The following is a 14,217-nucleotide window of genomic DNA, read 5'->3' on the forward strand; positions in this document are numbered from 1 at the left end:
CATGCAATACCAGCACACGCGGCCTCCAATATTACTTGAGTAAAAGGGGCAGTTGGCCCATATTGGGAGCAGGCACTTTTTAAATCTTGTAATAGTTTAACAGGAACAGGTTGATGGTATACTTGTTCATCATGATCAACTAAACTAGGGAAGCATCAAGGCCCTGAAATATCTTCCCTCTCTCTAGCAGCCTGAGTCAGGTTTAATTGCGATGCACTGTGCCTGGTTGTGGTGCCTGTTAAAAGGGACTTGTTGCTAGGGCCTTAGGCTTGCCTAAAGGTTGAAAAAGGGATTGAGGCCGTAAGGCTGCAGCTGGTGGCGGTGGGTGTGAGGGGTAAGGTTTAGAATCAGACATCATAGTGGCCTGAGGGTCATCTTTCTTTCCTACTTCTGGGGGGGCTCTCTGCTCCATCCCCATTTTCGATAGAAAATGTAGCATTTCTTCTAACTTCTTCTCTATCGTAGCCACCCGGCCCTCCATTGACTCATCATAACTTTCCTCCTTGATATTCAAACCTGAATTCTGATACTCAATATCTACTGGTTGTTGTTCCCTTTTCAAGATCTCACTTAGACTGTCTTGGGCTGCTGCATATGGCTCAGCCTCAGGTTTTTGAGAAGGGTCCTTTAACTCATAAATTTCCCTTAATTCAAGATTAAGTTCAGCATTCTCATGTTGAGGATCTAGGCATTCATTTACTAGATTCCATACATCAATAGCCTCTACTGGGGTCTTTTCAGGGCCATATACATTATAATATTCTTGAATTCTTTTTCCTATCTGCTGCCAGGTTTTTTGGAATATCTCCTCTAAAAACCTCGGTCATGCCTCCTCAACAAACTGTAGGAAGCTCTGAAGCACCCCTTTTTCCACCCACATTCCGTGGGCTTCAAGTAGGTCTGCTAAGATCGGTACAAATGACCTATGGCTATTAACTTGACCCATAATTTTTACTCCTGACTATACACTCTCTTAAGATCCTCTCTTAATAGTCCTACGATGTGTTACTCACCACAGCGGGGTCCTCCACCGTCTTCCCAGATTTTCAGGGTCCTTGTTCGGGCGCCAGATGCCGGGGCCTACCAGCAGCAAATTGGGGTTCCTGAAATAGGGGGCAGGGACTGGAAAAATTAGAAGAGAGACAAACACATCGGGTCCGGGAGGTCTGCAGCCCAGGCAAAAACTGCAGCGCCTCGTTTATTCTCCACCCAAAGCTTATATCCCTTCTTGAGACCAGGGCACTGCCAGGTGTTATATCCAGATGGTTAATCAGGGAACTGTTGGGGGTTACATTCATATGGTAAATCTCAGATCAATTGAACAGGAGAAGGCCAAAAAACAATAAGACAATCAAGCAATTATCTGATGCAAATCAAAGTACAGTTTGATTCTACTCTTGCTCCCGACAAACACCAACAAGCGAATCTTTCACCACTAGAAGAGCATATGCTCAATATTCCTTTCCCCCACCGAGAAGGTGGACCTTTTGGAAAATGACAAAGAGGCTACCAGCATACCTAACCCACAAACACTTGAAAAGAAGTGACACATTTTTGAAAAGGATAAAGGAATCTGTTATCCTTGTACCACCTCTCCCAGTGACCCTCTCCAAGGCCAGCAAGAGGCAATCTCATGATACCCGAGCAGGGAGAAAGGAAAATGTTAACATTTTTGACAAATTCCATCCCAGGCAGTCAATTGAGCACTTTGGTATTTTAAAACCAAAATCTCTAAAATATCACTGTTAAAAAACACATTTAAAAACCTAGTACTCATAAAGTCTAAGGGTAAACTGACATGTGCTATAGGAAGAAAGTAAAATGCCTGTCCACCCAAGGAGAGAGTTTGTGGAGAAAAGGATCAGACCCTGGCAACAGAAATTGTCTGGTTGGCTTGCAGGACAAAAACATGCTGGGAGGAATAATTCCTCTTAAGATGTAACTTACATGTTTGATCAAATATGCAGAAGGTCTAGAGTAAGTCAACATTCCTTTCTTCTTTCAGATATTTATTATTATATTCTGAATCACATCAGTATATGAGTGATTACTCATTTTACCTGTGTTGGTACACTCACAAGTTGTAGCCATCTATATTTGAATTTTCTTCCATATATTTTTATTATTCTTATTAATTCTATGCTTATTTCATCATTCCCTGTAATATACTTTTACTATTGACTTGTTCTCTAATTTTGATTTCTTAATGCTTTGCCTACAGTTTAATTTGTTGGCACTCTTGGAGTTGAACATAAATCCTGCGTACTGTCTCTGAGTTAATTGGCTAAATCTCATACTTGATCAATAGAGCCATAGATCCATTGTTAGCTCTCTATTGCTTAACTGAAGACAACATTCTCATGGGGATTCCTGCCCACGTGGTCTTCCAAGTCTGACCTCAAGATCACAGCTTTCTGAGTATCTGGGATTATGGACATTTTCCCTAAATTTTAACATGCATTAAATTTCTGCATATATAGCACTATGCCTTTTAATCCTTGTATAATTTCCTCAATATTTTTCTTAACTAGTTGCAAAATTCCTTACATTAATTAGACTGTGTTTTTTATAATAGTTATGTTTTCCTATTCACTCATCTACTTTAGCCATATACCTCCATTTCCTTTCCCTCTCTTTATTCATTTCAGGTTCTTTCTTCATCCTCCTCCTTACCTACTTTCCCTTGACAGTTTTAAAATGTCAAGAATCACTTTTTTTCATGTATTTTTATTGTGATTAATAGAAGGGTTACATTATATTTGCCAGATAGAAGGTGCATTAATTCACATACATTGATATCCTTTCTCATGTCTTGGTCCCCATTTCCTTCCCCCACCCCCACCCTTCATCTTGTTTTCCCCCCTTCCCTATCCAATTTCAAAAAACCAAATACAAATATATCCAATATATCAGATAACAAAGTGAGGTACTGTAACAATATGAGATAACCAAGGGACAGGAAAAGAGATGAGAGATAACATAGTACATTAAGGACAACAATCACTCATTATATGGCTATTGTTTCTATATCCTAGAGGTCCTTTCATTTAGTGTCATACTATATGGCGTTATGTATGTAGGTTTTGCTCTACTGCAGATCTCTGCTATGAGAGCCCAAGGTTTCTACTGATTATGACAAATGAGGGGAACCATTGAGCCTAATTTCCTTTGAGTCTGGCTTACTTCACTTAATATGATTTTTTCTAAGTCTTTCCTGTCCAGAAACAAGGACATACTAAATCCACTAGCACAACGATGTTCATTGCAGCACTATTTACCATAGCAAAGATATGGAACCAAGCCAGATGTCCCTCAGTTGATGAGTGGATCAACAAGATGTGGTATTTGTTCACAATGGAATTCTATGCTGCTGTAAGGAAGAATGACATCGCCCCTTTTGTTAGGAAATGGAAAGACTTAGAAAAGATCATATTAAGTGAAGTAAGCCAGACTCAAAGGAACTTAGGCTCAATGGTTTCCCTCATTTGTCATATTCAGTAGAAAACTTGGCCTCTCATAGCAGAGATTTGCTATGGTAAATAGTGCTGCAATGAACATCGTTGTGCTAGTGGATTTAGTATGTCCTTGTTTCTGGACAATTGGGTAAATGCCTACAAGTGGAATTGCTGGGTCATAGGGGAGCTCTATGTTTAGTCTTTTGAGCAACTGTCATACTGATTTCCATAGTGGTTGAAAGAGTTTGCACTCCCACCAAGAGTGTAGTAGTGATCTCTCCTGGCCACATCACCTCCAGTATCTGTTGTTTTAGTATTCTTGATCCTGGCCATTCTAACTTGAGTGAGGTGGAATCTTAGAGTTGTTTTGATTTGAACTTCTTTTATGAACAGAGATGTCGACATTTCTTCATATGTCTACAGGCCATTTTTATTTCTACTTCAGAGAAGACTCTCTAAGTCTTTGGCCCATCTTTTAATGGGATCGTTGTTTCTTTCGAGTGATTCTATTTTTTTGAGCTGTTGATATATTTTAGATATCAGGCCTTTGTCCGTTGTATGGTTAGAGAAGATCTTCTCCCATTCTGTATGTTTCCTAATTAATTAATTAGCTGTGTCTGTTGCCATGCAAAAGCTCTGCAGTTTAATGCAGTCCCACTTATCCAGCCTTTCTCTGATTTGTTGTGATTCTTTGTCCATTTAATAAAGTTTCAGCCTGTGCCAAGGAGGTCTAGTGTGTTTCCTGTTCCTTCTTATAAAGTTTTCAGTGTGTCAGCTTTTACCTCGCGGTCTTTGATCCATTTGAAGATAATTCTAGTGCAGGGTAACAAGGAAGGATCGAACTTTAGTTTTCTGCAGGTGCTTAACCGGTTCTGCCAGAACCACTTGTTGAAGAGGCTGTCTTTTTTCCATTCTCTTTCTTTGGCTCTCTTGTCAAAGATTAGGTGGCCATACTTCTGTAGTTTAATATCTCAGTCCTCAGTTCTATTCCATTGGTCTTTAGGCCTGTTCTTGTGCCAGAACCAAGGTCTTTTGATAATTATAGCTCTGTAATAGAGTCTAAAGTTTGGTATTGAAATTCTTCCTGTGCTGTTCTTTCTGCTAGAAAGTGTTTTTGCTATACGGGGTCTTTTATTATGCCATATGAAATTTTGGATTGCCTCTTCTATTTCTTTAAAGAATGCCATTGGGATATTGACGGGTATTGAGTTGAATGTGTAGATAGCCCATAGCAAGATTGCCATTTTCAAGATGTTGATGCTTCCAATCCAGGAGCATGGGAGGTTTTTCCATTTCCTCAGTTCTGCTTCAATTTCCTTTTTCAGGGTTCTCACTGTTGGTTTAGAGGAAGGCAGTTGATTTTTGAGGGTTAATTTTATACCCTGCTACCCTTCCAAAGTTTTGAATCAGCTCCAGGTGCTTGAGAGTGGCGTCTATAGGATTCTTTAAATACAGAATCATGTCATCTGCAAAGAGGGAAAGTTTTACTTCCTCTTTCCCTATTTGGATCCCCTTTATGCTTGCTTCTTGTCTTCTTGCTCTGGCTAGGAATTCTAATACTATATTAAAGAGGAGTGGAGAGAGTGGACATCCTTGTCTCATTTCTGATTTTAGAGGAAATGGCTTTAGCTTTTCACTATTAAGTATAATACTAGCAGTGGGTTTGTCATACACAGCCAGGCATAAATTTTGAGAGTGAACTTTGCTTACTTATGCTGCACACACATCTCTATAGTTCCTATGGCCCACTGTACCATATCTTCAGAAAAGATAGTTGATGACCATTTAGAGTGCATGGAGAAAACTTTCCTAGTTTCACCTCAAGAGGAAGACCTTCTGGAAAATTCCAAATGTTCAAAATGTCATACTCTGCCTCTAATTTCCTTTCTTCATTCAAAATCACTTGATCTCCAGCAGGATTATAAAATTAGATTTTTTCAGAAAAGGGTGCAGCTAGAAGAAATGTATAATCTTATTAAGTGTGTGTTAGAATTAAAACAGTAAACCTGAACTAAACAAAGCTCATGAATGCCTTATTTTCTGATTCAGAATTCAAAAATCACACAGAAACCTAATAAGGTATATCAGAAGAAATCATATACATACATATAATATTTAATCTAAATAATCTCTTATACATACATATATATATACATACATGTAACACATAATTAAATTATTTTTTTTGATACCTGGTCACTCAGCAAAGAAGTAGAAGGTGTGTTTTCAAGAGAACCCAATTCCATGAAAATAGTCATGAATGAGAAAATTCACATTTGCCTAGCTCCAGTTTTTGACTGTAACTAGTTTTAGTAATGTCTACAATTTGAGCATGGTAAAATTCTAATACATAAAATACAATGATCCTAGATTATTTATGAAAATATGGTTAATTCTGGTTAGTAGATTATATTTTGCTATAACTTAAGAAACCCATAGTGCAATATTGAATATATAGTTTTAAAAACATTATCTATGTAAATGTTGAGTACATTTGTAACTAAAAAACATGGAAAACAGTCTATTGGCCTGCTTTTCCTTTAGAGTACATGACTACATGTGTAGAGAATTTCTAAACATTTAAGTAAGTATAATTGGTTAGGTTTTAGAAAAATGCCTCAATTAAATATGTACAGTAAAAATACCTTCTAGGAAGTTATTACCTCATGATGTATGCCACCCAAAACAGTAGGCCTCACCTGTTCAGGGGAAGGTAGTGTTACTTTTATGCTTCCCCTCAATTTTACTTCTGCTTGATGAATATGCATCTCATGGAGTGCTTGAACCACAGCATAAACAGCATTGTATATATTGTAACTTTGTCCATTCATAGTCATATCAAAAACATGCCCAGGCAACCATTCCATTGAAGCATCATGAGGACAGTCTTCCCACATTACACAGTCAGACTCAGAATCTGAGCCATTAAAGGAGTGAAACCACAGCATTGCAAGGAAAAAAATCTTCTGGTTATTTAGATGGGTGAACAGTCTTAATAAAAGCTGTGAATACAGGAACATCTGGGTGATGGTGTGAAACAATAAAAGATGCATGGACTGAACCTAGCATAGCGTATATGCTCCTCGTGCATAAATCCCACTGGGAGTTCATGATACAAATTTTGCCTTTTATTAAAATTTGTTCAACACACATCATTAAACAGAGCAGGGATTCATTATCACCATATATGATAAGGTTAATTGCTAAAGATTTATTAATCTGGCTATAATGTGCCATGATCTTAAAGATATATGATACAATATGGTTTGGAATTCCTATCTCAAAGGCAACACAAATTCTGTTCTTGTTTATTTCTTCTTTCAATTCAGGAAGAATCCACAAACCATCCTCATCTTCTAAGATTAACAGTCCCACCCAGTTCCAACCGAAGTGAAGCAGTAATGAGAACATGGCAGTGACTATAGATGTGTCCTTCCGAGCCATCTGACAGAAAGCAGGAAACTTGTTATGGTCTCTCAGAGCATGATCAAAAGGTCCAAAAGTAAGCTAAAAGGAATGAATATTGAATGCTCCATCAAAGAGAATATGTCCATGCATCACAGTCACCGTCATGATGTATACTATATAACTATCTGAAGTAAGTGAAAGGTTACTTTTCCTTATAATTTTTGGGAAAAAAAGAAATGTAAGTTTTTTTTGTTGTCATTTCAATTTTTTTTAATCCATCGGGAGTCTTCAACTAAGTTTGTGGGCTATGTCCTGGAACCTCTTTGGGCTCAAGGACAGGGACCTACCATTTGAGCCACAGTGCCACTTTTAATTTTTCTCAGTAGTAGATGTAAGAATCTCAAGAACATTTCTGCCTGGGTTGCCCTTGAGCTACAATACTCAGATCTCAGCCTACAAAGAATGTAGAATTTCAGGTACCCCAAATTTGAAAAATAGTATTGTACAATGTATCAGTTTATTAGAATAGTGGTTCTTGAATTTTGTTACAGTTTTCATCAGTTTCTCCAATCTATATCACCCCAACCCATCCCCTTATTTACCACTTCCATTTTCACATTTGTACATTGAATCTTATATTTAGTTGCCCATTTATCTACTCACTATTTTAAGCCTCTTTTCACAGACAGTCAACACTTACCCATCTCAGACAAGATGTGCTTTAGCTTTCTGCTGTCCAATTTTTATACTATTAGCTTATCAGAAAGGAAACATCATTAAATTCTACCTCTATATGTACCATACTGTCATCAAATTCATCATGTAAATTAATACATTTGTTATACATTTTTCATATTTCATCTTCATATTTTATATATACTATTACATATTTATTACTTTACATAAAATTACACATATTAATATTATATATGTATCAATATGTAATACATGCTACTACTCATAAATTAAAACATCATAAATATACCAATATATTGATATATATTACTATTGCATATTTATTACTTTATGAAGCTAAATTCATTCAATGTATTTTACATAGGAATACACATGTATGTATGTGCTAGAACATGGCCACAAACTCATCTTGGTTTATTGCCTTAGGACTCAGTACTCTAACATTTGAGGCACACATTACTTCCTACTTTTTCATGTTAATTGGTGATATGTTTCCTAAGTACCCAGAATTATAGGTGTGAGTGCTCCAGCTAAACATATCATCACAAGTTAAGGTCATTTTGAGTTTCCTAAAACTTTAAGAAAATTATTGATAAATTTTAAATGTTTTGTGCTAAAGTTTTCCATTCACTTTTCCAAATAAATTGCAAAATAAATATCTGATAATCTTTCATAGTTATTCTTTGATATCCCAAAATTTTATAGGTTCCTAAATCCAGTCTTTCTTTTAATTTTCTTATAACTCTTGTATCATTCAATTACATATTTTATAATAACCCCCTACCTGTTTATCACTCTCACCTGTGGAAACTTGTAGAGGTCCAACAGTGTCCCAATCAGGGCAGATTTTAATCCTGATGGTCCAGTAAGTATTGCTATAGATTTGCTGTCTTTCATACAGGAATAGATTGGGATCTTGTACTTTCCAAAGAGGCAAATGAAAGGATTTTTGAATGCTACCAAAATTTCATACTGAACATCATATATATCAAATCCCAGAGTTAAGTTATGTAAAAGGTAAGTTGTTTTTTTTTATCTCTTCAACAGCAAAAGCCATGGCCAAAACAAACGGGTAATTATTGAAGAAAAACCCGCATAATGACCATAGAAATTTAAGGGGAGTGTTTTAAAACTTAGGATTTTGATAGATTGAGTGATTACTTTTTTCCCAATCAATATGATAAATATTACCCTCAATTAGAATGAAATTTGAGCAAATTGTCTAATGTTTGTATGTGTAGAACTAGGGAAGGACATGAAGATAATTTGCCATGAATGAAATTCAGAAACTTATATAAGTCATGAGAAAGCTTATTTTAACTCACCACCAAATGCAGCACAAGACAAGACTATTTGTTAAACATGAAAAGCTTTAATGAGACACCAGATAGTCTGTTACCTTTATCTTTGGGAAATTATCTCTGCGTATGTGAAAAAATATTTGTTCTTCAGTTATCCAGCTTAGGTAACATGGTATTGTAGATGTAGAAAAAAATGTTTCTTGAAAGCTGACAAAGCACCAGTCCCCTGCACTTAATAAGTTGGAACCCAATCTACAATAATCAAATAAATTTCTTACCTGTGAGCTAAGGAAATCCAACCCAAAATGGTGCGCAGACCATGGCTATAAGAAAAGATGCACATCTCAGTAACTAAAGCAGTGACTCCAATAAGATTCTTAATACAGCAATTCTGAAGACAAATGGACCAGTAAGCACAATGGATGATTAATTTAAGCAGGCACTTATATTTTTTTGTGTGTATGCTGTATTATATGTATTGTATGTCTATGGAAGTTGCCAAGCCAGTTTATTAGTTGTGTGCCTGCCTAATACTGTATACATTTTTTATTATTCAACCTTTTTCTTTTCCTTATTTATATTCTCCTACATTTGTATTACTTGTACTTTTATTATTTTATCCTTTTGTTTGGTTCTTTTTCTTTCTTTTCTTTTTCATTTCATCCCAGTTTTTCTATTTGATTGTCTTCATTTCCATTTTCACTATGTGTAATTGGCTTGTTCTATAATCTTTGTTGTTTGGTTTATTATGAACTTTAAAACTGATTTACTCACTGGTCACATATCTGTGTAGCTGTAAATCTACATCTATTTCTATCTGTATATCTATGCATGTAGTTATCTATCTATCTAGCCATTTTCATTTTTTATCATAATACCCTATCTGAAACAAAAGTGAAGCTTGACATTGATAGAAAATTCCCTTTCTACAATTTAAATTCTCTAATTTCCAGTCTATTCAATTAAGGTCTATTTAATTAGAGTGTTTGTATTCCTGTTGTGGTTTCAGTTATGGGGTGATTTTGTTTCTGTGGTTGCAATTTTGAATTTTCTTATGTTGACTCTTACAACTGAATTTAATATCAGTTACAAGCACAAATACTCACACTTTCTTCACCACAATTGTCTCTCCCATCCCAAAATTAAGATCTGTTCATATAGAGGAATAGTTACAAGGATGACAGGCTTCACACTGTAGTCAATATTAGTGTTTAGGGGTGTCCGATGCAGACTCCACACTTGATTTTCTTCAGAGGGGCATACTACAAGGTTATACTACAAGGTCTCTCTCCCTCATTTGTTTGCACATTTGCAGCCACTACCAACCCTCTTTTTCATGCTCTACAGTTAAATCTTCTATAACATTAGACTCCTTTAACCCATATTTCTCTCTGAACATCTACTACTCTCCAAACCTCCCCTGAATAACCAATGCAATTTTCCCCAACTGATAGGCAGTGTTAATGTAATAGCATCTCAATGCAACTGAACACTAATCCTAAAATTTATATGTCAACAAACTCTGAAGTAGATAAAGAAACCTTAAGGAATAGTAAGCCATCAACTGGCTGCTAAACCAAAAACACAGTGAAGAAAGCATTAGAAAGATTTCATGCACCTAGAAAATTAAACCAAAACTGTTTTAAATAAAAAAGATCAATACAAGAAAAAATGGCAATGAAAGGAAGCTTAATAAACAAGATATTATTGAACAGAAAATGAAGATCTTAGAAGATAATTTTCCAAATGGTAAATATTTTTTTAAAAGGCTACTCGGATATGGAAACAAGAACCATATAATGTGTGACTATTCTTAATGTACTATTTCTCTTCTCTTTTGTTATTCCTTGCTTATTCTCATATTGTTACAGTATCTTATCTTGTTATCTGAAATTGTATATATGTTTATTTATTTGAAATAATTAGGGAAGGGGGAAAACAAGATGAGGGGTGTGGATAGGGGAAGAGAAAGGGGACAAAAACATGAGAAGGGGTATCAATGTTTAAGAAGTAATGCACCTTCTATCTGGCAAATATAATTTAATCCTTCTATAATTACATCTTTTTTAAAAAAAAGGCTTTGCAAGGAAATTCATGAGCATGATGAGAGGAACCAAAAAATTCATGGCAGATTTTGTAACCCACTAATTTGCCAGTTCTTTGAATCAACTAAAATATCTTGGTGAAGAACCTAAGGGTTCTTTAGATACAGGATCTTTAAGGAAGGACAGTTTTACTTCTTATTTCCTAATTTGTATTTCTTTTGTATGTTTTTCTTCTCTTGTTGCTCTTGCTAGGAATATTGAAAAGGAGTGAGAGAATAGGCATCTTTGTCTTCTTTCTAATTTTAGACAAAATGCTTTTTTGGGTCATTAAATATATGTCCTATGGAGGCTTTATTATATTGAGGTACTTTCCATTGAGTTTCATTAAGTGCTTTTTAGTGATGTATTGAATTATATTAATTGACTTGCATATATTAAACCAATCTTGGAACCATGGAATGAATTCATTTGATCAGAATCTATACTTTTTTTGGTTAGTTTTTTTATGGCCAGATTTTGTTGAGGAGTTTTGCATTACTACTCATCAAGATGGTAGGTCTACAGTTTTCTTTCATTGATGGCTTCCTATCTGATTTGGGGAGGTTCATTATTCTGGATTCAAAGAATGAGTTTGTTAGCGACCTTTTATTTTCTATTTCATTGAAGAATATGAGTAGTATGGGTATGAGTTATAGTCAGAAGACATTATATAACTCAGGTTTTGATGCATCTCTTCCTGTGCTTTTTTGGGAGGAGAGAGCTGTTATTTCTATTTTAATTTCAATTTTTTTAGCTTTTACAATAACTTTATTCTCAGAGCCAACTTGTGAATTAACAACCCCACATTGCCAACTGTTGTAGGAATTGTATTCCTTCTTACTCGTACTAAAATCTCTTATTCAGCAAAGAGTTCTGGGTTGTAAAAGAGGATTTACTGTTTGCACCTGTCTGTAAAGCTTTGTTACAAATTAAACAAAGATATACCCACACAAATGCTCTACGATACATCAATACATATTTCAGAACAATGTAATTACAGTAATTGAAAGTAAAGGTATTACACATATGAGAATGGAAGTATTTTATGATGCTAGAGATTGAACTTATGGTCTTGAACTTTAATGAGTGAAACCTAATCACCAAGGCATGGGGAAACTAACTGGTTTTTTTTTTGTCAGTCCTGGGTCATGAACTCAGGGTCTGAACACTGTCCTTTGTTTTTTTTCCCTCAAGTCTAGAGCTCTACCACTTGAGCCACATCACCACTTTTGGCTTTTTCTGTGTAGTGGTACTGAGGAATTGTACCCAGGTCTTCATGCATGCTAGGTAAGCACTTTACCTCTAGGCCAAACACCTGGCTCATAGATCACTTTTATCTAAATTATACTTTGCCATGGTGACAAATACCTACAGTTCTAACACTGCAGCATGAAAACAGTTATTTCAAGGACAGCTTGAACTACACATTAGACCTCTCAAAAACAAGTCGATTGTTGGATAAAAGGGAATTTCTCTCCCATCCAAGTACCAACCAGGCCCGACCCTCATATTTGGTTATTTGAAATTGGATAGTGAAGGGGGGAAAACAAGATGAGGGGTGAGGGTGGGGGAGGGAAATGGGGACCAAGACATGAGAAAGGGAATCAATGTTTGTGAAGTTATGCACCTTTTATCTGGTGAATATAATGTAACCCTTCTATTAATCAAAATAAAAATTATTTTAAAAATGTGACTTTCTCTTCATCATTTCAAGTTGTAACATCTGTAAGATATCTTGCTCTAAAATGATTATCATTGGTCCCAAAACAGGACTATTGTTTAGGGAACAATATCCCAATATTTTTCTCAGTGTTTCACATTTTAATAATTTTGTTCTCTTTCACACTTCTTCAGATGTTCTTATTCTTCTCCTTTGGGTGTTTCTTGATATACAAATTCTTCATCCAAGGGTGACTCCTACATTCACATTTAACCTTTCTGTATTGATTACCTTCTTTGATATTCATCTCCTTTTCAGGCCAATCTTTCCTTCCCAATTTTAGCCTTAGAAGTTCTATTCTTAGAAAATGTATCTTCATTACTCTTTTTTGATAAATCTGCCTTCCTTTTATTTGGGAATTTAGAACTGATTATGAAAAAATTGTGCTCCACCAATTGGATATCACAACCATCTTCACGGTGTGCAGTTTCATCTTCACCTATTAACTCTTCAATAGGAGAAATGGATCCATCATCATCCAAGTATTTGTATCTACAACTATCCAGATCTTTTTTGAAATTCTCCCCAACATTCATTTGTTTCAATGATTCCTTATGGTGGTGTTCATACTTCAGTTTTTCAATGTGGTTTAAAAAATCTTTTTGCAACAGCTTTGTCAAAGGTCAAAATTTTCCTTCATGGTAATATTTTTTCTCCACTCTCAGTCTGTAAAAATGGAAACCTTGGTCCTTGGTCTTTAATTTGTTTCTTATCTATTGGGGATCTTCTAGCATTTGTTCTGACTTTTGGTCTTTTCCTTGGTCCTAATTTTCGCTTACATTTCTTTTTTTTTACGTTTCCATTTCTTTTGCTTGAATATTTCAAAAATAGCTTTTAAAGTCAAAGGTCTTGGTTCTATAAAGGGATCACTTGATGTATCTGTTTCAACACTTTAAAAACCAAATGAGTAAGAGTAGATTTTCTGAAAGTCTATTTGACTCCGTTTAGGTGAGAAAGGAACACACTGTGTTTTAAACAAACTGCCACCAGAGGAGGAGTGTTCACTTTGAATTCCCATTACCATAGCTCTATCAAGTGATCTACAGTCATGACAATCCATTTCTGATTCATCTACTTCTTTTCCCTTAAGTTTTCTGGCGGGATCAGATCCTGAAATGCTGGGGCCTCCCTCCAGCAGTAACTACACCAGCTACACCTTTAGGACCAACGCTTCCCATCCTGAGCAGCAATGAGGGCCGAGTGCAGAGCCATGGCCCGCTCCTTCATGCAAGCCCGCGGTGTGTACATGCTGTCCAGGGCTGGAACCCCAGGTCTCAGTGCAACCCAGCTGCAACCTGCCCTCCGCCCAACCGCTCGGCGGGAAAGCAGCCACCTCCCTCCTCAACCGTATTTCTCCCAGACTCACAAATTTATTGACATAAACTTTTGCTGAGAATTCCCTGGTAATATTATGAACATTGTATATATCTGTTGCGATGTTCCAGTTTTTATCTCCAATGCTATTAATTTGGTTATATTCTTTTTCTTTCGTGAAAATTTTAAGGTATGTACATTTTGTTCATTTTGTCAAACAAGAGCATTTTATATTGCTG

At 35.9% G+C, this 14,217-nt stretch overlaps 1 non-coding gene and 1 pseudogene across 1 annotated transcript; both read right to left on the minus strand.

Moving 5' to 3' along the window:
• Nucleotides 1–11,770: 11,770 nt before the first annotated feature.
• On the minus strand, nt 11,771–11,902 carry LOC150042539 (small nucleolar RNA SNORA40). The gene has a single exon (XR_016533620.1). It is a non-coding gene; the product is annotated as a small nucleolar RNA SNORA40 (small nucleolar RNA).
• Nucleotides 11,903–12,918: 1,016 nt separating this feature from the next.
• Nucleotides 12,919–13,682, minus strand: LOC150042540 (TATA box-binding protein-associated factor RNA polymerase I subunit D pseudogene; annotated as a pseudogene).
• Between the last annotated feature and the right edge of the window lie 535 nt (nt 13,683–14,217).

This window comes from Megascapheus bottae, chromosome 35 (genome assembly GCF_031878675.1).
Source record: "Megascapheus bottae isolate mThoBot1 chromosome 35, mThoBot2.hap1, whole genome shotgun sequence".
In the NCBI taxonomy this organism is placed as follows: Eukaryota; Metazoa; Chordata; class Mammalia; order Rodentia; family Geomyidae; genus Megascapheus; species Megascapheus bottae.